This window comes from Python bivittatus, unplaced genomic scaffold (assembly GCF_059951505.1).
Source record: "Python bivittatus isolate LINGU-HERP-01145 unplaced genomic scaffold, Pbiv_v1 ctg000610_np1212, whole genome shotgun sequence".
Classification (NCBI taxonomy): Eukaryota; Metazoa; Chordata; class Lepidosauria; order Squamata; family Pythonidae; genus Python; species Python bivittatus.
The window spans coordinates 1181551-1207258 of NW_028277088.1; the positions used below are offsets into that span (position 1 = coordinate 1181551).

General features: G+C 43.4%; 1 protein-coding gene across 11 annotated transcripts in view; it reads left to right on the forward strand.

The window, feature by feature from the left end:
- Positions 1-25708, forward strand: part of LOC103067101 (uncharacterized) — a 155405-nt gene that overhangs the window by 7228 nt on the left and 122469 nt on the right. For 10 of the 11 annotated variants that reach the window (XM_088150790.1, XM_088150781.1, XM_088150785.1 and 7 more), the window contains exon 2: positions 25596-25644. The gene's annotated coding sequence lies outside the window, so the exon portion shown is untranslated. Of the gene's footprint in view, positions 1-6217; positions 6286-25595; positions 25645-25708 lie in introns of those variants that run through there. The other variant, XM_025171049.2, reaches the window with a different exon arrangement.

Genomic DNA, 25708 nt, shown 5'->3' on the forward strand with positions numbered 1-25708 from the left:
AAGTAAGTTTTCTGCTCAGAGCCTGTGAAATGCTGGGGAAGGTCAGCGGGTGGGGGGGATCAGCTGCAGAGTTTTGGGGGTGAAATCACTGACTCTAAACTTTTCCTTCCATTCCGACGATCATGCCTCCAGGTGGTAGACATTCAGGAGTTGTAAATCCAGTTCTTCAGCTGTTGATGCTTTTTGGATTTGTCCCATGCATACCTCCCTCATGTTGCTATGCATCTTCTTCCAACCTCTAGTGGAGACAGATGGGTTTGATCGGGTCTTTTGGCCCTGAGAAGAATGCTGACAACTTTGGTTTCTGTGCTCAAGCCTGTACTTAACTTGAGGTTCTTAATGCTGTGGCTTCTCTTGTGGTTATTTTTTTTTCCTATCGGAAAGCGGAGCTCCAGAAATCCAGGCACTCTAGTTGGGAACCATCCATCCTGATGAGAGAAGAGGTGCTGTGGAATCAGTTCACATCTGTGCTCTTGAGCTGTATCCCAAGCATTAGGAGGAGGCAGGGATAGAAAGCCCCACGCTGTGAAATCCTTTGTGTCCAGTAAAATGCTAAAATCCTGATAGGGCTTTGCCAGGTTTTGTGATTTAAGGGAAACCTGCAATCAGACAATGAATATATATGTCGAAACCTCATTAATCAGGCACAGTTGGAACAGTTCTTTTGTGCATTAGAGTATAATGGCCCATTATGATCCAGTGGTGCATTAACTTAGGCTATTATGGCCCCAGTTCATAGCCGTTGAATTATTCATGGCTGGATCTCCTTCGGAAGGAACTGTAAACTCTGAAGTTGAGCCTCAGGGTGTGAGTTTGGTCAGTTGTGGTCTGGACTTTTAAAAGTATGTTGTGGCAAACCTTCTGCTTCATGGCTCTTTCTGATGCGTTTTCTGAAGGAGCATTTGTGGTTAACGCTAAGTATCTGTTCTTAGTAGTATCAGTTAGTATTGGGAGAGACAAGGACTTTTTGCATTTAACCCAAAGGCTGGCAATTCCAAGATGAAAAGGTGCACAGCAAGAATAATGTGTTATCCTTGTTCCAAAACATGATGTAATCAATGTGTGTTGATTTGACGCTATGCTGATCTCAGATCTGTTTATCTTGGAATTTGCTTTTAATGGCTATATAATTTCCTTTGGGTCAGTCTTAACTCCTGGTGAATCCACGGACAGGTCCATACAGTTTTCTTGGCAACAATTCCAGAAGTGGTTTGCCAGTACTGTACCCTGTGGGATTTTTTTAGACTTCACAGTCTAGGGTGGAGAGAGAGCAGGTGGCCCAAAGCCACCAGTTGACTTCCATACTCAGAGGAGGGCTAGAAGCTGGATCTCCTTGCTCCTAATCCACTGCCTTTATCCACTACACCAAACTGGCTCTCCGTGACAGCAGTAGGTTGGGGTGAATCCGACTATGGATGCTGTGTTTGTGGGTGTGCTGCTTATAAGACACCAGAGAGTGCTAAGAGCTAGATTTTTTGACATACTGTATACCAGGCTTCACCAGATGCCCCAAGGATGTCTGAGGGTGGGCTTTGGAACACATCTTTAAGTTGGGAGTATTGTGGCTAATTGATTCTGAATTGTGCCAGGGGTGGCTTCAGTTAAAAGGTTCATCTGAAGACAAGTGTTCCTTGCCCCCACCCCCTCTTTTGTGTTGTCATCAATTGCCCTTAGTTAATTTGACGGTGATGGGGAGCTCTCTTGCCCAGAGCTCTGGGAGGTGCCTTTTGGGAAAATGGTGGTGGCATCTCAGCAACTTTGAGTTTTATAAACCCTTAGAAGCCACCCTAATGTGGCTGGGGATCCCAATACTGTGAGACAAGGGGATAGGGTAACAGAACTAGCCAGGAGATGGACATCGTTGGAATATTCTTGACCTTGTATTTGGCTACATAGCCCTTTCCCCTCTTGAGCTGATTCTCAGTTAGGGATTTACAGATTGCTCTATCAGGCACCTGGAATGATGTTTGTATGCCCTCCAACTTGCTTGAAGATCAGCGTGTCCTTTGTAACTTCTTTTGGATGCAGCTTGTCCAGGGTGGCAACTTGAAGGTTGCGGGGAGACCAAGGCCCAGAATATGCTCTGCCCTAACTGCAGGACAAGATTGTGTCCTCCAAGGGGGTGAGTTGCCTGCACTTGGCTTGTGGATGAAGGAGTGAGGCAGGGAGCAGGTTTGGGCAGTACTTGGAGAAGACATCCATGCCATTTGATGCTTGAGGTTTGCACAAAGGGAAGAAAGGTTGAGAGGGAGGGTTGTATCAAAGAGGGAGGGGAGGGAAGATCTCTCCAACAGTGGAACAGTCTACCTCAGTGTTTCTCAACCTCGGCAACTTTAAGATGGGTGGACTTCAACTCCCGAGGTTGAGAAACACTGGTCTACCAGTTGTAGGTTCTCCACCTTTGGAATTTTTTTTAACAAGGGGCTGGACAGCCACTCCTTGGGGAGCATTTAATTGCTTTTCTTACACTTTGCAGAGTTTGGGCTAGCTGATCTTTGTGGCACCTTCCAATTCCACAAGTCTATAATTCTGTGATGAATGAAAAGGATGTAAAGGTTTCAAGCTTGAGATTTAGAGCTGTTAGAAGCACTGTGTTGGCTTGATAAGTTTGCTTTTAGTTTTTCAGTCATTTTCCTAGGGGAACAGAATGTCTTTGTGGGCAGAAAAGGTCAGTAAAATGGATAGGAGTTGTTGTTGTTGTATGGGAGGCATTCATTCTTGACCCTTGGCAGCACTGTGAATGCCTCCTTTAAAAAAAATGTCTGTAAAGTCTTGAAGTCCTTCCTCCCGTCTTCTGAAAGTTGTATATCAACCATAGGCTTGTGGCCATTTTGGACAGGAATAGAAGTAGCATCTGTAGGATCTTGTCTGGGCTCAGGGGCTAAGCAGAGTTGGGCCCGGATCGTATTTGGGAGGAAGGAATCCCAGTCTTGAGAGCTAGACTGAGAAATCAAGAAAATATCTCAGAAGAAGGAAATGCCAATCTAGTTGTGTGCTGTTCCCAAGAAAACGGCTTGGACGTGTCCATGAAGCACCAGAAATTGTGTTTGACTTGAGGGAGTCTCTTTATCATATTTCACCATATATGTTCATTAGGTGTAGCTCTAGTGAATTTTTTTTCTGCTAACAATTGTGTAGGTTTGACAGGATATACAGGGTAGGTGACAAGTGGGAAGGCTCTCCATTAGCGGACTATTATCTGCTGTTTTTTTTTAAAATTATACCTTGGTTTTGGAGATTAAGTTGTCTCCAAGGTGGCATAATAGCAGATATTAAAACAGCATTAAAGGAATGCTAAACTAAAGACTGTACTGTACAATAACGAATTACAGTATTGTTATTATTAGAATTATATATTATGTGTTATGTTACTGGGATGTAAGAATATCTAGTTGGTTAATGAAATATAATAGTGACTAATCATTAAGAGACCTGAAGGGAAGACAGATCATCTTGGAGAAGGTCTAACTATGTGGTCATTAAGAGTTGATATTGATTTGATGGCACCTAATCAATCATATTCTTGCAAAAGCTTGGGAAAACTGTTTTTTATGAGTTTAAAAGGTAACGAGGTAGGTGTCTGGCAAGTTTTCTGGGGTTTATCTATTTCTTATTCTATTATCTATTTCTTAGATAATAAGGGCCATAACAGAGTTGCTCCTAGACGTAGTGAAGCTGGTTGATCGAGTGTTATGGATACAAGAGGTTGGCGTTCTTGGGAAGGGAGCTTGATTATGCAGGTGGGTAGAACATACAAACAAACCTAAGAATGTCTTCCAACTATATAGACACGCTAAGTGGTTTGTTTAATTTTGGCTTAGCATACTGTATGAACCCAGCCATTGTGGGTTGTTCAGTAACCATGCTTAATCCGACAATGGGTTGGTTTGATGTGTGAACCCATCTGTGCTGCATTTAGGACTAGAAAGGTATTTTGGAAGACTTCCTTCCAGTTCCTCAGTACTAGTGTCAGTTTCTTATGCCCCTGGTCCCTGGGAGACTTCAGACATGAGTTCTTCTAGAGGAGCTGGTCTAGTGATAATGTGGTGTCCATGTTCAGATGTAGAGTTACATTTTTTCTTGGTGGAGCTACAACTTTTCCTTTTGGGAAGAGAACGTGTGGTGGGGGGAGAAGGCCCACATTCACTTAGCCACAAAAATACAATTAAGTTGTTTGAACGCCATTCTGTGCACATAATTAGGTGCCTATTTTGACCTGTGAATGACCTGGTTTTGTGATGTAGTGGGTTCAAGTCCTGGTTTCATCGGGGACAGCTCAGCTTGGGGGCCTAGACGGGGCCCAAGCATGTTCCAACATTCACACTTCCTGCCTGCGTGTGGCCAGGATTGCAAATTTATTTATTTTTATTGATTTCTATTTCAAATTTATCACCGCCCATCTCACTGTAGAGCGACTCTGGGCGGTTTACAGTAAAAAGGATAAATATTAATTAAAATAGAATAAATATTAATTAAAATACATTAAAATACAGCCATGTTCCTGTATAAAAAATAAATAGAATGTTTGATGTTGGGAGTGCTCTGAGTTTCTGGTTTCAAAAAGAGGCCTAGGACTGCAGTCTTGCAGCTTGGAAATAGTTTTATAAAGAATCCGACAGTTTAGTTCTGATTTCCCTATTGGAGTGCTGGCAGTTCTTCTAAAAAGCAGCTTTTCTTTTCTTTTCTTTTTTCATTCAGAGGGAGGTCTCTGGAGGAAGAGCAGAACTGTTGTGCAAGATAGTTTTTGAAGGTTCTAGGATTCATGAAACGTCTATAGAACCAGTGGGCCCTGCCTCACTTCGGAAAGCAGATCTTCCCCTTAATTTCACTGGCCCTTGAATTTTCTTCTGTCCTGAATGTTGATGTACTAACCACTAGATGAGTTCCTTTAAAAAAAAAAAAAAAAAGCTTTAACTTTTCCTTAAGTTACTGTTTTATGGCATAAAGCAGTGTTTCTCAACCTCAGCGATTTCAAGATCTGTGGACTTCAATTCCCAGAATTCCTCAGCCAGCATGCTGGCTGAGGAATTCTGGGAGTTGAAGTCCACACATCTTAAAGTTGATAAGGTTGAGAAACACTGGCATAAAGTAACATCCCCGTTCTTTATCTGCATTTCTGTGCAGTGTTTTAAAATGGTAACTGTATGGAGAAATTTTAAATTTAAATTCTCTTGGGAATAAAATAGATTGATCTCCTTTTATAGTATGTGAGTGATTTCTCTACTTTTTCTTTTCTTCTCCTGTCTTCTAGTCCATTTAAATTACAGTAGGAAACACTTTCTTCATAATTGAAGAGGAGAAGAGTTTTGGGGGGAGCAGAAAGTGAAGTTTTGCTGTTTATTTTCCCTAATATCTCATTAATAGCCGAAAAGGGTGCTGTTAGCCTTGGTCAACCACAAAACTTTGCTGGAATTATTAGCAAGATTACTTCCAGAAACGTCTCACAGTAGTTATGTCCAACTGCTGTTCTGTACGTGGCAGAAGGTAATCTGAAGGAGACATCTGAGGAACCTTTAAGTTTCTCATGAGCGTGTGTTGGCAGGAAAATGCCTCTGCTCACCGTGTCTAAGGAAGGAGATCTGGTTCTCGTTGCAAAGTCAGTGCTGTGGGTAGGTGAGCCTTACGCTAATTTTTGAGGACTCTAACTTGGCCTCTTGGTGGGTCTCTAATGGATGAATGGCTGACTATTGGTGGGCCTGTTCTGTCCATGGTAGGTTTGTAGTTCTTCAGAATTGGGCCCAGCAAAGTCATTTGTCAGGTTGGAAGATCACCACTCATGTCTGGGAATGATCCTCTTAGGTGCAGCTGACAAGCAATTGGATTTGCCGGTTCTAAGATCTGCATTAACTGCAGGCTTAGTTGGTCCTCCTTCCAGGTTAGTTTCCAACTCCCGAACTGGGGACAGACGGAGAAGGTCTGGGAAGGGGACTCCAGGCCCAGGCTCACCGAGACGCTTCTTCCTTCGGCCATTGCAGTTCTGTTCCACTGGAACGTGTCGGTGCTGAGCAAAAACCCTGCCTCTCAGTGGCGCCGTGTCAGCTGAAAGGTTGGCCTTGGATTCTCCGGGACTGACCCACGATCTGGCATTATGTCATTGCTCGGCATTTCAAGTGTGCATCCATTTGGAAAGAATGTGTAGGCTTGGCGAGTGCTGTGGAATGTGGTTGGTTAACCTTCTCCTTTAAGCCTGACAATGATGGCTTGTGTGCAGCACAACGCCTAAATCCTGAAGGCAAAAGGGAGTTGCTCGGTAAGGAGGAAGAAGGCAACCCAGTTTAACCTGTGGTAAGCTGGAGAAAACTCTTGGTCTGGGGCGAGAGCTTCAGTTCCCTGCCAGCCGCGAAGCCCAAAGATACTCGCAGAGAACCTGCTTTGAGTAAATTACCACACAGCAGCCTTTCCTCAGCCTGATGCAGGGAGAGATTTTGGGGGAGGCTGGGAAAGGAGGGGAAGAGAGAGCAGACATAAACAGGGAAGGGATAAGAGGGGGCTCTGTTGGCATCTCATAAACCCCAACCCGGGCCGAGGGCCAAGAATTCGGGGAAGGAAGGGTGCCAAGCGCCCTGAGAGGGTCCGCCTTAATTAACTCGCTGCGAACAGGGCTGGGAAACTCCTCTTGCAGGTTCCACAATTCTGCATTTACAGACTAGCATTAAAAACACCTTCCTGATGTCGGAGGAGCTCTTGCTTCCTCGGCCTTGCCCAGCTCCACGGGGCTTTTCAGGAGACTGCCAGATGTGCGCGACTTGCAGCCCCCAGGATGCCCAGCCAGGGTGGCCCAAAGTGGGGAATTCTGAGAGATGCGGCCTACTCATGGGTAGAGGGCGCCGGGTTGGGGATTGCACTGTGGGATGAAATCGCCAGCCTCTCTTTCCCACGTGGAAGAAGCGCTGCAGAAATTATTAGCTGCTTCTCAGAATTTATTGTTTTCCCCTTTTGTGACGTTTCGAGTTGGCGATGAGCATCTGTGGAGCATTTTGTAAGGATTGCTGAAGCACAGATGCAAAACCCTCAAATGCTCTAATGATGGAATTAAAAACATTTGCATGCATCTTGGAATATAACTACCACACACCAGAACAAGTATAAGTTAAGCGTTATCTCCAAACGCTTCGGTGGTAGCAGAAAATAAGTTCTCCGTTTACTGAATAGCTGGGGAAAGAGTCAGCCTGCTCTTTCCATCATGCAGAAGGCGGCATCTTCTCGACCGAGACCATCCGAAGGGTGTGTGTTCCTTTGTTTAAATGTCTTGGCTGCCCAACTCCAGTGTAGCCCCTCTCCCTGCTGGCAGAGCGGTGTGGTGGTGCAAAGACCTCCATTTCTTTCATGGTGTAATCTGAAGTTTTTGCAGCAGAGATTCCAGAGGTGAAAATTGGGTGGAGTCTTTGGTGCTTCTGAGCCTGGTGGTTTGTTTGCAAGTCTTTCATTACCCAACTGGTTCACATCATCAGCGCATTAAAACTGGGTGTTCGGTGTGTTTGAACCACTGTGCGTGATCAGCTTTCCAGGGCGGGAGCAGATTTTGAATCTGCAGCCGCAGAGATGATAGAATGGGTACAGCTGTGCTGCTGTTTCAACGCGAAATGAAAAATCCCAAGACTAGAACCTGCCCTGTTTTTACTTGGAACTTGATTCCACGAGCACTAATGAGAATCTGGGGCTAAACTTGTGCCAAAGCTATTGGAGCGAGCTGAATCATTTGGGGGAATCAAGGCTCCTGCTGGAGTAGTTTATATTTTCATCCCTTTTAGCACCCACAGTGGGAAACGGACAAGTAGTGTACAGGGGCATTCCCGACGTGCGTGTCAGTCAGAGCCCTGTTTTACCAGCAACATGCATGCAACACCGGTTAAAAAAGGGGCACCGTCTTGACTTCTTTGGCACCCGCCCTCCGTGCATTTTGTCGAGTGTAGGCTCTGGGTGAGGAACCGGCGGCCCTGTTTATTTAACAGGCTTTTACTGGTTGGGCATGAGGATGGCTTTTGTGGGTTTATGAGCAGGGGCTTTTTTTATTTTTATTGTGATTATTGACTGCCCGGCATCTGTGGTTCCGGGGTAGTATACAAATTCTTGCATAGACCTGTAAATGCTACATCCTTTTCCTATTTAGTTTCGGATCTGTGGTGCTTTTCAGGGTGAAGCATCCTGTTTGCCCACTACCCCAAGAATGGGGGAGAACATAATAGTTTTAAATGGTACAGTACAAAGAGTCTCTAATTAATCCTGGGAAACACCATAGGACGTATTGGGAAGGAACAGTTTTTTTTAAAAAATGTTTGTGCTAATCCACAGTGTAAGCTGACATGATATGACTCTTGCTCCAGAAAATACCAGGAACTGATGTAGTGCCAGATGCTGCCTTGGTCCCCCGCCCCAGGGGGGCGGGTTGAGCAGTTGTGTTTGAGCACACTAGATGCCCAGTCTCCCTCCACCTCTGGGGAATTATGCAGGAATGTCTTGCAGGTGGGCAGGGGGTCTCACAGTCCGTTGCTGAGATGCGTAGCTCCCTGTTTGCGCTTCACGTTGGCTGTTGCTGTAGGAAGAGCATTTGAGTAAGTTTTTGGCCTTGTGCAGCAAAGCACTGGCTGTTGAACTTCCTGTAGAAAAGATAATAGTAGATGTCGTCATGAGAAGATATCAAAGTCCATGTGCAGGTGACATGCTTATTAGGCCAGCAGAAGGTCTGCAGAATAGTTGCAGGGCTTTGTGTTTCTGTGAAAGCATCCTGGTGCTTTAACTCTTCTTACATATTCTTTCTTATTTTACTGGATGCCTTCAACTCAGTCTTGATTCCTGACAAGTGCCTGGAGCCCCTGCAGTTTTCTTGGCAACGTTTTTTTGGAAGTAGTTTGCCCTGGCCTCCTTCCTGGGCTGAGGGAGGGACTGGCCCACGGTCACCCAGCTGGCTTCGTGCCTAAGGCAAGACTAGAACTCCATCTCCCAGTTTCTAGCCCACTGCCTTTAACCACTACGCCAAACTGGCTCTCCTCTTATCTGATAGAACATTTTAAATTACCTCTGGATTTGTTGACATAAAAGCTGCCAAGCTAATCTCCCTTCCATCTTCCACTTTGACTTTAACAACAATTCTTTGCTTGTTTCTTCTTTCCAGCAAAGTCTCTTGTCCAGTCTAACCTTCCAGTTCACATATTATACCAAGCTATAAGGTAGTTTGATTGGTTTCAGCTGAAGGTGTCATGTGAACCATGGTATGACTTATTATAAGGTATGAGTTGGAGGATTGGACTGCACTAGAGATTAAGGGCTTGTAAACCATGGTTTATGGGCTCAGCGTGTTGAAGGTACCGTTCATTCAGTATGCAGCGGTTGAAACAAACTAGGTTAGTGTGATATGAACTCAGCTGTGCAGCTTCTAATGTCCTAGGCTCAGGGTTAGATGCTGAATGCCAGACATCCTTAAGAAGGGTCTCTGCACGTGTTTCAAACCACTTAGCAATTTTTCTGAAGTTTTTTTTTTAATTGGTAAAATGGCTACTAGCTCAAGAGTTCATGGAGGTTTCACAAAACCTCCTCTAGATGAAGTTTCAGACAGAACATTTCCTTTTTGCTCTTGAATCCTCTAGTTTTTTAGGAGCTGGCTGTGTACCACAGATTACTAGTCCTGCCCCTTCTGATTATTTGGTTTGACACTTAAGTTTTCCTTCGCTCATTGCGTTTGGAACTAAGGGAATAAAGAAAGCAACTGCTGAAATGAGTAGTTGATAGGCTGTTGAGCAAATTTAGGCTGAAAATGACTCAAGGCTCCTGCTTATGAATAAAACTCCGAAATGCAGGTTTGGAGAGGCAGGTAGGTTAGTCTTCCAACCCTCGAGCTGCTCAGTCCTCAGTTACTATGAGCTGCATGTTATTTTAAGGGGGCAGTGAAGTGAATGTGGCTTCCCCCTCCGCAGATCTCATTAACAATGCAAAGCTGCTTGGAGAGACATATGCAATCTGATTTTCATACTTGCATCCTTGTCCTGGTATTACCAATTGATTGCCGTGCTTTGCCCCTCTTCCCTGCTCTCTCAAATCCAGCAACTTAACGAAAGCAGATTTTCCAGCCGGCATTGTTCTCTCTTTCTTCCCTGCCCCCCCCCCCTGTGTACTGACTTCTCTAATACTATCGGGCAGATGGCAGGTCTTGATCAGATCAAATTAGTTCTATTTATGCTGCAGCCATACAGGAGACACTCTGGTGCAGGGTTTCTCAACCTTGGCAGCTTTCAGAAGTGTGGACTTCAACTCCCAGAATTCCCCAGCCAGCAAGGCTGGCTGGGGAATTCTGGGAGTTGAAGTCCACACTTCTGAAAGCTGCCAAGGTTGAGAAACCCTGCTTTAGAGGGTGATTATGCACTGCCTTTCGATGTGCCAGATTCTGTGCCAGTTTCTGAGAAGGACTAATTCATCCTTCCCAAGCTCGGTGTCCTTCAGTTGTATTGGACTACATGGGCTACAAGCCCCAGCCGAGATGGCCAGTGGGAGTTGTATTCCAGCATATCTGGAAGGCATCAGCTTGGCAGAGGCTGGATTAAGTTCTCTGTCCCGTGGCCTCTGGGGTATCCAGAGTCTCCTTCGTCTGAATCTCATCCTTAGCTTGTTCTTTCCGACAACCGAAAACCATTTGGCCTAATATAGAGCATCAATTTTTGTAGTTAGATCTATAGCGGGAGGAACCTTGACTTCCCAAATCAATTTTCCTTTTTGTTGATGAAGTCGTGAGATGCAAGGAAGGAAGGAAGGAATAGCTTGTACAAATTACGTTTCGAAGGATGTCCATTGCACAGAAGTGCTGACTTCTCCACTGGGCTGGTGTTTTCATCCTCATCGTCTACAGAACTCTTTGAAAACTTAATCCTTGGTCATGTTGAACACAATCCTGAAGGTCTTTGTGCAAAATGACTTCTCATTCCTAATCTCTGTGTTGTGTAAATTGGAGAGCAGATGGCCTTGCGACAATATCCTTCCATTTTACAATATTCCTTAGAGACGGTTATTTCTGGCTGGCTGTGTCAAATAGTGCAGGTGTGAAGAATGTGGCAGCTGTGCACTCCAGTTTATTAAGCCAATAAAAGGTCCTTTTCATCTGATTCTTCTGTTTCCTGTTTATATAGCCAGAGCTAAGATTTCAAGTTAGAAGTAAAAGATCACCAGGAGCACAAAGTGTTTTATATTCCCTCTCAGTCATTATTCAGGTAAGGACTAACCCTGGTTACTTTCTTCCCTGCAGGATGTCATTTGATTTGGCATCTGAAAAAATAAAAAAATATAGGACTAGTACCGGAACCATCTTCCGGTAGTGTTTCATAGCCCTCCCCAAACTGATGCCTTCCAGTAGAGTTGCCCCAAATGAACCAGTCTTTCTGAAGGGTGCCCTATAAGAAAGGCTGTTCCAGGATATCTCTGAGATCACAACTCCTGTGTCTTTCAAGTACCATATGTAGTCAAGGTGTTCAGGACTGTTTAATTTTTTTTTTTGGTATAATAAGTAGAATTATAAGTAGAATCATAAGTGACTTTGGGCCAGTGACTGTCTCTCAGCTCACGACGTCAGGTTTGAGTGATAAACTGGTTGGTCAATTCCTGTCACAACCAACAGATCAACATTCAGTTGATCTGAAAAAAAGCAGACCCTACATGTGCAGGAAAAATGCTAGGAAGAAAAAAAAAGTAGAATCATGAAGAAAATCTACAGTATCTATGTGGCTGCTAGGAGTTGAAAATGACTTGCTGTTACATAATCAAGGAGAATTAGTGAGACTTAACACCAAATGTTAGGATGGGAACCCTCCAGTTTAGGGTCCCACTCATCATGCCTTGTTTGGCTGCCCAGCTATTATGATGCAAAGGTTGACTTTGTTGGTAACTTGTATGGTAAGAAGACGGCTGCAGCATCTTCCTGAGATAACAGTTTCAAGAGGAAGCACTGCAGACCTTCTAAAGAACAGGGGAATATTTAACAATAACGTGGCATGCAAAAGGGCAGCGTGTGAAATTTATTTAGGCCATCGCACCAGCGTGTGCTCTTCCCCCAGCCATTGGGGTCGGGACATTAGCATGGGGACTCTGGCATTTATGTATGTGGCTAGTGGTTTTGTGTGTGTATGTATGTATGTATGTATGTATGTATGTATTTATTTATTTATTCAATAATTAATATCGCTGCCCATCTCACCACAGGCGACTCTGGGCAGCGTACAACAAAGCCAAAAACCGTAAAATACATTAAAAATATATAAAACAGAATAAAACAGAGAATAAAAGGAAGTTATATTTATTTTTATATGTTTTTATTGAGCCTTGATGCAGTTTTAGTGGGATTTTTTGGTTTTAATTAAATTCTCTGTTTTTATTTTGTTTGCCTCCCAGAGTTTCTTGGATCCTTGGGTACCCATATACATTGGATTAATAAATAAATCAGTTCATTTTTGATCAGAATCCCCAAATCAATGGGGACAAAAGGCTACCCTTACCTCTATCACTAGTTCAGATTTATGGAACCTGTGGCTCTTCTGATGTTGCTGAACTACCATCCCCAGCAGGACAAGTGGTGAGGGGTGCTGGGAGTTGTAGTTCAACGATACGTGACAGGCCGAAGGTTCTCCATCTCTGCCTGTATGGTTTTACGCTCTTTGTGGATGCAACCATGTTTGTGTAGGAGGAAATACTAGTTAGCAACACATAAGCCCCTTTCTTTTTTCAGTTGAATAGGCAGCAATTCAAAATATTGCTTACATTTGAGATGCTTCATCCTCGGAATTTTAAGCTGGATTGTAACATTGCCCCACTGACTTTAGCAGACTTAGGCACCGTTAGCACAAACTGCCTTGTTTCCTTTACTGAGCAAAGGAAATCTGGTTTCAGACAACCTGTGGCATGTTGCCTCTTTGGAAGACTTCCATGGCGAGGCTGCAGTAAGCATATTGGTTGATTCTAAGAAGGAAGCAGAAAGTGCTTCTGTAGAAGGATTTATTGACCTTTCCTCCTTCAGCTGCAGGCCTTTATGCAGGATTGAATCCTTTTCTGCATGGTCCCTGATTTTTAGGAGTTGTTTTTTTTAGGCAAGAGGAAGGGGAGCTAGAGAAGCTCTCTGATGCATGCAGAACCCAACATGCAGTTCTCTGGAGCCTCAGAAGGAATTACTACCCCTCCCCTACCAGTGTGTGAGTCATTGATATTCTTTGTCCTCTAGTCTGCATTGAACTCCTCCCTGCAATGATTGAGGTCCAGGGTTAGACAATAGAGGTTGAAGGTATCTTCTGAAACTGTCTAACATCAGGATTTGTTGTTCCATCAAATAGGCTGTTTGGTGGAATGATGCTGGAATGTTGTCAGTATTTGTAAGCAGAGGTCTAGAGGTCAGCTGTCCAATCTGACACTTTCCTGATGTGGGAGGATTGCAGCACCCAGAATGCCCAGCTAACAAAACCAGCCATCTCTCCTTTAGTAGAAATCCTGGAAGTTACAGATCCATTACATCTGAAAGGCAGGGAATGCTGGCTTTGGAATTAAGCTTAAGAACAGTAACTGTTTTGATTGGCAGATCTTTCTTTCTTTCTTTCTTTCTTTCTTTCTTTCTTTCTTTCTTTCTTTCTTTCTTTCTTTCTTTCTTTCTTTCTTTCTTTCTTTCTTTCTTTTTCTCCTTTTAAGGCTAGAAAATGGAATCTGCTTCCTGAACAAACTCCAGCTCTAAACAAAAAGCTTTTTGATGAAGTTGGCAATTGGGAGTGATCTCATCTTGGTGACCGAACTGAGCAAAACTCTGGCTATTTGCTAAAACAAAACCCTGCTGAACTGCCTAACCACAGAGAATGCCGTCAGCAGGAGGAAGAGAGGGTGCGTTTGGGCAGCCAGAAAGGAAGTCACAGCTAATGCGTGGTAATGAGAATCTCACCCCTGGGAGGGTCAGATGTTTGGGGTGGAATTCAAACCTACACAGCACTGCTTAAAGCAGCCTTACTAGCTGGGAATGATGGTGACTGTAATCTAGTACAGTTGGAGGACCAACTGACCCCTGAAATCATGGAAAGAGATAATGTGCTGAAGTGTTAAGCACATTGAACAATGTGCACAGTTATCCAGAGTTTGGAAAATAGAGTCGTCATTTTTTCTGATAAACATCAGTAGAATTGACAAAAGAAGGCAGTCTTGGCCAGGAGCAGCTCCTTGAAGTTATTATTACTGTTATTAATTTAAACGTATTGGCCACCCAACTCCAGTGGAGATCTCATTTAGGTTGTTTTGATTTTGTTAAAACTGGAAATGATTAATACACTTCCAGTTTTTTTTTCCTGTAAGAACATTTTCTTCTACATTAAAATGAGCAACCCTGAAATTTTTCCTTGTCTGCAGTTTTACAGGGCTTCTACTTGAGAAAGAATATTCTGTGTCCCAGGGTGTGAAGTGAGCCAGATGGGCCTCCTGTTGAAATAAAGCAGGTGGTGGTTTTTAGGCTAAATGAGTTGGGGTGGAAGTAAAAGAGCAAAGAAAGAGGTGTATGTCCGTCTTTTATTCCAGCTTTCCCCAACCTTGGTGCTCTCAAGGTATGTGGACATAGCTTCCAGAGACCACCATCCAAGATGATTGGCTCTTATTCATAAAATCTTCTCTTGGACTTGCTGATTAGATCTTGTATTTGTTTAATTGGATCCTCTGTTAGTTTACTCTGTATTGTATCATGGCAATGGGCTGCCCTGTTTTCCATAGCTTGAATTTGTACTCAGGGAATACGCAGTGCTCATGTAAGATAAACACTTCTGGCTGCAAAGAGCCACAATAATGTTTCTGGTTTTAAAGTGCTAAGAGGCTCTGTTATGAGTGTTTCCACAAATTTCAGGTTTCAGTGAGATTATATTAGTAAATGTTCAAGACATGTACAAGTCCTTGGGCTATGGACCCATATATGGCCTTTGCAAAAATGTGCCATTTCTTTTCTCCCAAGACTTTTTCATTTCAAATGTAGTGGTCTCAGGTTGAAAGCTATAGTTTTAGATTTGAATTGAGGAAATTAATAGCCTTCAGCTCAAATCTTTGAGGTGGGGAAATTTATGCCGGTGTTATTTGCATAGAGAATCATCATGGATCTTGCTGCAGTTGATACCAGAAGTTGGGCTCTCCTGGGATTTGGTTTGATTCCCTTTAGATAATAAATCAGTATTAGATGGCATTTAATTAACGTTTAGATGACTTGTTATGTCAGAGATCCTTAAATTGTGATGCCTTATGTCTTAGTAATGATTCACTTCAGGGCCGTGCAAAATTTGTTGATTGCTTCTGGTTTGGAAGTTTACTTCCAGAAACTGCTGAATTGATCCCAGAACAGCACGATACTAGAGAAGGGCATGGACCAGAGAGAAATGAAAGGTTCCCTTCATGGATAAATTAATTTTGCACATCCATAGTTGACTTCTTCTGATTAATGGATTGATGACTGATAAAAATTATATCCTGCATTTTCATTGTTAAAAAAAAGTCATGTCCTCTGCTTTTTGTTCTTGTGTGGCTTCTGTTCAGGTGCAGCACCGCTGTTGGGTGCATTAAACATCTGCGGCTAAGTTACAGGAGGAAGTAAGCTGAGCTTCATAAGTTAAAAGAGTTTTAAAAATTGATGTGATTTCTTTTCAGTTCTTGAAGCTTCCACCCTGGGGAAACCTGAAATCTGACTCAGTAGAACAATTCAGTTAACTGGCTTCTTCCTTTTGATCTTGATGACTATGTAATTTTATGCATTGGGACTTCAGTTCCCAGAATTTGCAAGCAGGATGGATAGAAATGTGGCATTTGTGGTCCCGAATGGCAGTGAAAGCTGGGTGTTGAGAAAGAGACAGGAAAAGAAGATGGGTGCCTTTGAACCTGACTCGGTGGTCCCTAACTAGCTAATAATGCCAGCCCCTTTGGGAACATCAGGTTGGGAAAGTTCCTGTATGCAGCCCAGTCAAATGACTGAGAGATGTCTGTTGTGCAGATGTAGGCCAGTTTAAAGGTTATGCTAAGAAGCAAGCAAAGTCTTTGATGGGATAGAAAATGTTATAAAACCTTCTCTGTAACAGGCTCAACCAAATACCATTCCTGTAGATTTTTCTCCTTGGTTTTTGCAGCACATCATTTTCTGAATCCCATCTGACACTTAATTAGTCTGAGGAAGCTCTGCCCTAAACAGCAGCCTGTCTGTTATAGAACTGGGCCCTTTGCACAAACGACTCCAACTCTAGAAAGTTCTAGATCTGAACTTTAGTCTGGTACTGGCCAATGGTTGCAGTGTTACATTACAGATATTTCTCCTGGGCAGCAACTGGACCTCTAGATGGAATTTGTTTGTGTTACTTGCTTTTGGCAGTGACCTAACAAGAGTCTGTTCTTCTCAAGATCTTTGCTGAACTCTGACAAGCCAAGACCATTTGGTTGCTATAATAGGCTGTAATCTGCTGTTTGGTGAGCAATAGCTCTTGGTGTCCTCTGGCACTTTAAGAGCCAGAGATGGCCAGAGTCTCATTATCAACACACATTGCAAAGCCTGAAATTCAAGCAGCGCTCCAGCATGCAACCTGTCTGGATCAGGAGCTGCTGCTGCTATCTTACCTGCAGAGAAGATGCCCCCTGGAGAGGATATTTCTTGGAAGTGGCAGCCATGGGTCTTCCCTGAATCATTTTTCTCAAAACTCTCATTGTATCGGGGATGCTCAGCTTTAAAACTTAACGGCCATGTTTTCCAGTATATTCTTACTCTTCTTATCAGATTCAACTTGCCTCTTCCTGGTGAGGAATTGGTCTTCCCATCTGTCCTGCCCCTTCCTTCACCTGCCTGCAAGGCTGGGTCAGGGCAGTTTTATTGTCCTAAATCTTTCTCAGATGATTTATTCCCATCTTTCTCAGGATAACCTTATGAGCTAGACTGCCAACTGGGCAAAGTTCTTCTTTTTCTCAATTACTCAGTGACTAAAAATACAATACATTATCTAAGCAGGGCATGATCGGTTAATTGGTAGGCTGTTCTTGGCATGGGAAGTAAATATTCATGGCACCCTACATTTCATTGAAAAAATATGTGCCATTATACTGTGGCAGTTGACAACGTAGTGATGAAGACCTCCTGCTTTTAGAAGGCTGTTATTCTGTTCCAGTATGGGAATTCGAGTCTGAATGGTAGCCGACCAGCAAAGCCGCATGAATTTCTATTTTTGGGTTCAGATTGAGTTACAGAAAGTCCCTCTGGTGCTGTGCTTCCTCCTGGAGGATGATGGGTTGAATGACTCCTGTCTCCTTGATTTGCAAAGATCAGAAAGCACTGAGTGCCACTGAGTCTGCCAAGAGTGGTTTGTACCATGAAACGACAAGGGAAAAAACTCTGGAGATTCAGTCATCTTTAGAAATGAAATATGAAGATGCTGCCCCCCCATGCCAGACTCTGGAACTAATGGATGACTTGCTGGTGCGTCTGTCATTATCAAATTAATCATTATTGGACAGAGTTATAAACTGAAATTAGTTAAGGTGTGTAAATTTGTGTAAATAACATTAACTTTGGAATCCTGGCTCCTTTTGATTTTGCTAACAGTATTGTTCTGTCTGGGATTGTTTTGAAAGAGGTGGCTGGGGAATAATAGCCCTTTTTTTTTTAAAGGCAGCCCACTTTTTTTTATTGAACAAGAAATCCTCAATAGGTGACAAGGGATTAAGGCAGCAGCTTATCCAGGGGGTATTATTATGACCATGTTGAAGGTGGGAAGGAAGATCTTGAAAAAGGGAAGTACTCAGATGAAGAGAGAATCTGAGAGGCTTCCAACACCCTAGGCTAAAGGAAGACTCTTGGATGGAAAAATGGGTAAAGAGGGCAAGAAAGAGGCGGCATTGCAAGAAAGAGAGTGTAGGTAGCTGCCTCATTGGGGTACAACTCTCATCTCCTCGATCTATACTTCTAATTGACGATATGGTTGGCAGTGATGAAATAGTAGTCAAAGGCACTGAAAGAGCCAGGGAGGCAAGATTGAACTCTGCTAACGGTTTTCCTCTGGCCGTAGATTTTGTCACAAAATGGCTGTGGGGTGATATAGCTGCCTTAATGTGCCGAGTGCATACGTGCATTTTCTTGATGATCTTTAGACCCGATAATTTTGGGAAATGAAATCCAGTCCACCAGGAGCCCTCCAGATTGTGGAACAAGGCTGTAAAAGTGGGATGAGTCTTTGCTATTCCGTGGAGAATTGCACACTCTTCTGGGGGAAGTCTGTTGGAGGGACAGAGCTGGTGTTGACAGGGAGTGACCAGAGTCAGAACTGATAGTCCACTCTTCAAGGCTAAGTTTCATAGGCTGAAGGTGCATCAGTGAGCCTATCCCTGCAGTAACTGATTAGGTTGGGTGCTTCTAGGGGTGGGATTCAAGATGGCAGTTATAGCCACACAGGTGAAGCTCTGTCTCTTTGGGCATGCAGTTCCCCCATCTGTAGATATCCCTGGACGCTGCATTATAAGCCTCCTCTTTGTCTTGCTTTTTTACTGTACTGCGGGTAATCGGTATACCTCCTGTGGTCATGGATTCTTATTTATTTAACAGATGGATCTTATTTGTTAAATAAATGGTCTTATGCACTAGCATGCTAAACCCTAGATCCCATGTAACAAAACGTAATTTCTCCACGCACATAACATGCTGTTTGCAATTAAAGAAAACCTGTGGTGGCTTAATAGGATGACCTGATTCATGGATGCCAAGAGAAGGGCTGTGTTCCCGTAGCCTTGTGAATCAACAGACCGCTCTGTTCCATTTTACTGTGGTGATTGTTAAACCAGATAAAAGCCTTCAAAATATTCAGCCCCCCAAAGTATGGGATAAACTCCATTGTATGGATTTGTTTTAGAATGGATAATGTTTCCATGACTTGATGCTTGGAAGATGAAAGCTGGGTGTAAGATACAAACACTGTTCTTGAATCAGAGCTCTAAGCTGTCTAGGACCCCATTTGGTAAATGTTCAAGAGCATCACAACTTTTTTCTGTTTGTATGATGAGTTTGACTTAACACTCATTGTTGTGTCAGTCTCTTTTTTTAGCGTGGGAGAGAATTAGAAATAGCACCATCTTAAATGTTGCACTTTGACTGGATCAGAAAATTCCATTCTCTCCCAATTGCTCTTTGGTTTAGTACAATCCAAACTAAATAATCCTTGGACAACTGCCTTGTAAATATCTGTAATTTGCAACCAAATCTTAGCCTGCTTTAAACCATTAGTACTTACATCAAGAATGGGTGTCCACCATTGAGTTTTGTTATGGCAACAAGCAGCACGAGGGAACGGATGGCAAACGTTGTACTTGCCTCGAGAAAACTTGAGAAAATCTTTTTTTAATTGGTTGGCAAGTCCAATCATGTTTCTGGTATTATGCCTCTGCATTCAAGTGCTTGGCTTTACAAATGAGTAAACATTTGGGATCCAAATATACAAAGCTAGGTTCATGATTCTGAAGCATCACAGGCTTAGTGGCATTGACCCACTAAGCTAAATACAGATTTTCAGGCAGGAATCCTTGTCTGCCCTCTGGAAATTTAGGGGGTTTTATATGAGGCATTTCTTAGGCCAAGCATCTGTCCTATAACTATGCTACAGTCCTCATTCCAACCCACCTTGGAAGGTAGATGGAACCTTAAAAGCAGAAGACCTCTGTGTGGAAGAGAATTTCAGAAGGGTAGAATAACATGAAGGAATACAAATCTAAACTACAGAATAGCATTACTCTTGAGCAGTGTTTCTCAACCCTGGCAACTTTAAGATGTGTGGACTTCAACTCCCAGAATTCCCCAGCCAGCAAGTCTGGCTGGGGAATTCTGGGAGTTGAAGTCCACACATCTTAAAGTTGACAAGGTTGAGAAACACTGCTCTTGACCAAAGGACTCTGGAGCTTTAACTTTGAGGAGTCTCCCTCTCTTCAAAATTGCATCAGTTGGGTAAGGGCAACAAGGGGACGCTATCTTCTACACAGATTCACTAGTCAGCAACTCTGTGATGAAAATTTCCTGACATTACAGCTATAGATTAATTCAGATTAATCAACTTTTTGTTGAGGGTGTCAACAAGCTTTTAGACAAGGGTAAGCTAATAGTTATGCTATACTTGGATTTTCAAAAAATTGCTCACCAAAGGCTCCTGAACAAATTCAGTTGTCATGAGATAAGAGGACAGGTTCTTCCATGGGCTGGCAGCCAGTTAAAAATTGGGAAACAAGAATAGGAATAAATAAGCAAGTCTCACACTAGCCAGGTGAGGTCCCCCAGGTATCAATATTGGGACTGGCTCTTTTTAACTTGCATATAAAGGGGCTTAGGGTTGACCAGAGAGGTGGCCAGACAGTTTGCTGATGACGCCAAACTGTCCACAATAGCAGGATCAAGGAGGGGTTGTGAAGAGCTCCAAAAGGATCTCTCCAAACTGGATGAACAGACTTCAGATCGGCAAGTTCAGTGTAAAGAAGCACAAAACGATGCATGCTGGAACAACAACAAATCCCAAACTTCACTTTTCCATTAATGAGATCCAAGCTGGCAGTGACTGACCAGGAAAGGGATCTTGGGGTCATAGTAGACAACTCAGTGAAAATGTGAACCTAGTTTGCACCTGCTGTATAAAAGGCACATTCCATGCTTGGAATCAATAGGAAGGGAACTGATGCAGTACAATGGCTGTTGATAAAATAATGACTTTATGTGAATCTATAGCGAGGCCACATTTGGAGTAATTTGCTCAGCTCTGATTACTACCCTTTAAGAAGGACAGCATAGGGCTAGGCCAAGAAGCTCTCCACGAAGAAAGCCTACAGCGGTTGGGCTTTTGAGTCTGGAGGCCTATCGATGTATATAAAACCATGCATGGCATCAACGAAGGAGAGAGAGATATTTTTTTCTCTCTCTCACACTTAGAACTTGAGGTCATTCACTGAAACTACAGTGGAACCTCGGGTTATGAATGCCTCTGTTAACGAACTTTTCGGGTTATGACCAGCTCCGGCTGCAAAAATTTACCTCGGTTTGCGAACTCCGCCTCGGGGCATGAACAGGATACGTGGCCATTTTCCCTCCCGTGACACGGTCCGTGGCCATTTTTCCGCTCAACACGTGGTCCGCGGCCATTCTCCGCCCCTGACATGTGGTCCGCGGCCATTTTTCCACCCCTGACACGTGGTCTGCGGCCATTTTTCGCCCCTGACACATCGTAGGGAGGGGGACTCTCCCTCCAAGCAATAGCCGCCTCCCTGTCCTCCACGCCAGAACGGATTAACGGTAATTACATTGAACCTTATGGGAGATTTGCTTCGGGGTGCGACCAATTTGGGGTGCAGCCAGAGTCACGGAACGAATTAAGTTCGTAAACCGAGGTTCCACTGTAAATGTAGGTATTTCTTTTTCACAAAGCCCCCAGTTAAAGTTTGGCATTTGTTGCCAGCAGTTGCGATGGTAGCCAGTTTGTAGAGTTTTAAAAGGGGGGTGAAGAAGTCCATGGAGGCTCTCAGGGGTTACAAATCTGGGCACCTCTTCCTTGCCTCTAAGCATATCTTAAATCCTGGCTTTTGGGAAGGGACAGGGAGAGGCAGATCTTGTCCTCCAGTCCAGATGTGTGAGCCTCCCAAACACATCAGTTGGTGACTGTGAGCCACCGAAGGCAGGACTGGACAGTCTGAAGCCAGTCTCAAGGTCTTACTTTCTGAGGCTCATACGCCTCTTCCCTTCTTCCCATTTGCTGCCATCCTCTTCTGCTTCTGTTCTAGTGCATTTGCTAAAAAGGAGAAGGGGTCATCGCCTTTAATTTCAGGCCTATAGAAGCTGTCCTTTGCTTCTCACTGCTCTGGTTCCTAATTGTGTGTGCTGGTTTTTAAACTCCAGGTCTTAAATTCATGAGAACTGAGATTGCTGGGGAGTAAGCAGTGGGAGTCTCTTCCTGACTTTCTTTCCCCAGATATTCCCCAGTGAGGTCAGTGTTGGACATCATTCAGGCAAGCCTGCCATAAAAAAGCCTTTATGTCTTAGAAACAAGAGCTGTGATTTACCTCTTCAGCCTTGCTTATAGCAACGAGGGGGTGTTTAATTTTACCAAATTAGCAGTTAAGGGAAATTCTTGGATGGTCTGTTGGAAGCGGCTGGAATCAGATTTTAAGGAGCAGTCTGGCTCGCTTCTCCTCCTGTGGCAGAGGTTCCCGGACGCCTCCCTTGGCAGTGACCTTGGCAGAATTGGGGCGCCTTGCAATAAAATGCCTTGATTGGGTGCCTCACCCACTGTGGATCATTTTCTTCCCTGCTGTGCTCTTTCTGTTGGCTGAACCTTCTAGGTTCCGCTAAAAGTTGTGAGCCTTAAAGCTCCATTTGTTGTGTATTGGTAAACAGTGTGATGTGCCTGATGTTGGTAAGGCAGAAAGCTCTCTCTGGTGGACACGGGACAAGAGTTCATTCTAAAGTTGGCTGTTAAACTGAATTAACCATAACCAGTATGGTTTTCAAGGATACATCAGAGACCATGAAAGGACCCACTGCACACTGTGGATCCCCAAAGAAGAGAAACTCAAATTTTAAGCAAGACTGTGTGATTCAATTTTTTTCATTTTCAACTTGCACGGACTGGGCCTATCGTCTTGTAGGCATTGCCCAGCCAGTCAGGTTGGTAGAGTGGATTTCAAGGTGCAAAAGAATATGATGCAGAAGCTTTCCAGTTGATGGTCCACAACCCCCTCTTCTCTCCTTCGTCTGTGTGTGTGTAATTGCATTTTGCAAACAAACAAAACAGAGCCAGCTGCATTTTCGAGCTCACAGAAGGCCACGCTAACAGCTGTGCAAGAGTGGCTTCACCCTGAGATGCAAATTGTAAATATTATTTTCACTAATTTGTTTTAGTTTAAAGCTGAATATTTGACTGTCATGATCACAGTGAAACTACAGAAGCAGTAAAGAGCAGCATCTTTGGGGCTGAACAGTTCTTGCCTCTAATTGCCGGGGATCCTAAAATGGGATGGTAACGTTGCCCGGGGTTGCTAAAGGGTCTCGTCAAGACGCTAGGAGACTTTGACTTAAAGTACTTTCAAGAGAAACGTAAAGACCAAGCCAGATTCCTATGTTGCTTTCTTATGTTTGCTTACTGGGGAGTGAATTCTAACAGACTTAGCAGAGTGTATTTCTGTTGTACATGGAAAAAACCCCTTTCTGTTGTATTTTTCATCGTTCGCTTGTTCCTTTGGGTCACACCCCTGTAGAATCAGGAGTATGTGCAACAATATCTATTTTTTGGGGGTGAATTAAGACATTACACTGACTTTAACATTTTGGAGACTGATTTCAGATTATCCTTTAAGTCATATTAGGCCTCAAAGTAAACCGCTGCTGTAAATTATTTTTAAAAAAAGACACTGACCTGTTTTTTGTGCTTACATTTTGTGTTTATCCACCCTGTGGGGCACAGACTTGATTCAGAGCAGGGCTGTGTCCAAAAATTGGCAGCCGTATCTCTGTAGAAAGTAAGTCTACCAGGCTGTCATTGTGTATCTGCTTGATTTAATACTATGGCAAGTCTAAATGCTAGCAGAGAGCGCGGGCAGAAGATCATAGGTAACCAAAAGGTGAATAGTATTTGGTTCCATCTTTTGTCAGGGTAGGATAACTGTGAGGAGAATAGATCTTCTCCTCTGGGTAAAATAAATTGTTTGAAAGAAGCAGTCTAGACCAGACTCATCCAACATGGCCTTCTACAAATGGGTTGAACATTAACTCAGACAATTCCAACTGGCCTGGCCACTGATTGTCACAGCTGGGAATTCTCTGAGTTTCAGTTCCCCACATCTTGAGGGCTGTCTTAGATGGGTTTTTCCTGAGAAACACTCAGAAGAAGAGCCTGTGACCTAGAAGGCAGCTGGGGGAACTGAAATATCAGTCCATCAAATAGGAAGCTCTTAGTAGATCTCTAGACAAACCATGCTCAGCCTTTGTTCCAGTTTGTGGAAGTTAGTAGGCCTTCCTATAAAGTACACTTCTGGTCACCAAAAGATGGACCCAATAGGAAAACGTTAACCCACTTCTCATTAGACGGCAGGGCTTAAGAATATTTCTTATCCCATAGAGGAAGCCCATCCCTTCAGTTGCGGGAACTGATTTGAATGTAATTTGCTGCAAGCAAGGATACACAACAGAGTGGAAGAAGAGTGTGTAACATTTAGCAAACATAGCAAAGTAGTTAAATATTTGAGCCTTGGTCACTTGAACTGTCTCTGAATCCCTTTTCAGTAGGGTGGGACTGTTGGATCAATTTTCCAGTGGCCATAAAGGTCCTTCACAAAGGGGTCCAACTACTGTTCTTGGTCATTAGAGATGGAGCTGGCAGGAAAGGAATGGACTCTGGAAGCATTCCCAGGGAGTGTTAGTAGATCACCCTCTGTAGCCCTGTGTGTCAGAAGGCAAATGTGTCTCTCTCATAGTGTTTAAGGAACACAGTGGTTCTACCCAGGTTGCCATCCTACAGGTGTCTGATAGCAGGGCCCTCATTGTTGGAACTGTTGAGGTGGGTGTTCTGGCCGAGTGAACTGTGATACTAGCGTGGAGCTGTTTTTTGCTGGCTGAGTATGCCAGAGCAGTGATTCCCTGACCCACTGCTGATGAGGGTCATGTAACTCATCTCTCCAAGTGCCTCGTTTTATAGGAGAGGAAGAGTGCCCTCTTCATATCTAGCTTGTGCCAGTTTTGTTCTGCCCTTGTTCTGGGCAGAAATTGGGGGCACAATCTCTTGTGCCCGGTAGAATTTGAAACTGACCTTGGGTATGATCTGGTCTTAATGTCATGTGGTCTTGATGGAACACATTTTGACTAAAAAACCTGTTTTTTCCTCTGATAAAGCTGTGCTAGATCCTTGGGGTGCTGGCTGTGGTAATACCAGCTCCTAGTAAGTGTTTTGAGGGTTGTAGTCCAACGTATCTGGAAGACTCTTATGGCAGGACCTGAGTGATGAAGTGGTGGTTATAAACCATGGTGGTTCTTTCCTCTGGAGTAAGGAGAAAATGTATCTCCTGTTCATGATTTTTCCAGCAACAAGCAACTTGCTAAAATTGACGTTCTCTTAAGAAAGTCTTTACTTGCTCTTTCCTTCATCTCCTATATAGCTGTTTTCCATTCTCTTTTAATGTTCTGAGATGGTAAACATTCTCTGCTTACATCATTGTTTACCTGATTCAAAAATAATTGTGCAAGTAATGAAAGTTTGGGAATTCTACCTCAAAATAGCTAAATGTTCATTCTACCTAATGAGGAGTTCCATGCAGTTCCAGAGTCTAGTGTGCTTCATTGCTTCAGCCTTTGGTAATGGCATATCATTTAGAGTATTACCTTAATTGAAGTCGATATTGAGTAACGTATAAGTGCCTTTACATTTGGATTAGTATCTTAATGACTCCTGTCTTGTTGGTGGTGCGAGGTGGGCTAGAGAGGGAAAGCCATATCAACCAAAAGAGCAAAGATAATAAAAAATCCCGTAGACTTTTAAGGTTCATGTGATGATCAAATGTGGGGTATTTATAGGGCCAGAACAATTCATTGAAAACCCAACAATAATTTTTTATTTTTCTTAATCTATTTGCAGAGAAGAGATTTGTGAGCTTCAGGACCTGCTAAGAGATTATCTTCTTAAGGTAAGAACTGCTTTTCACTATAGGCACCACATGGCATATTTTAGTACATGCACACAGTCCAGTT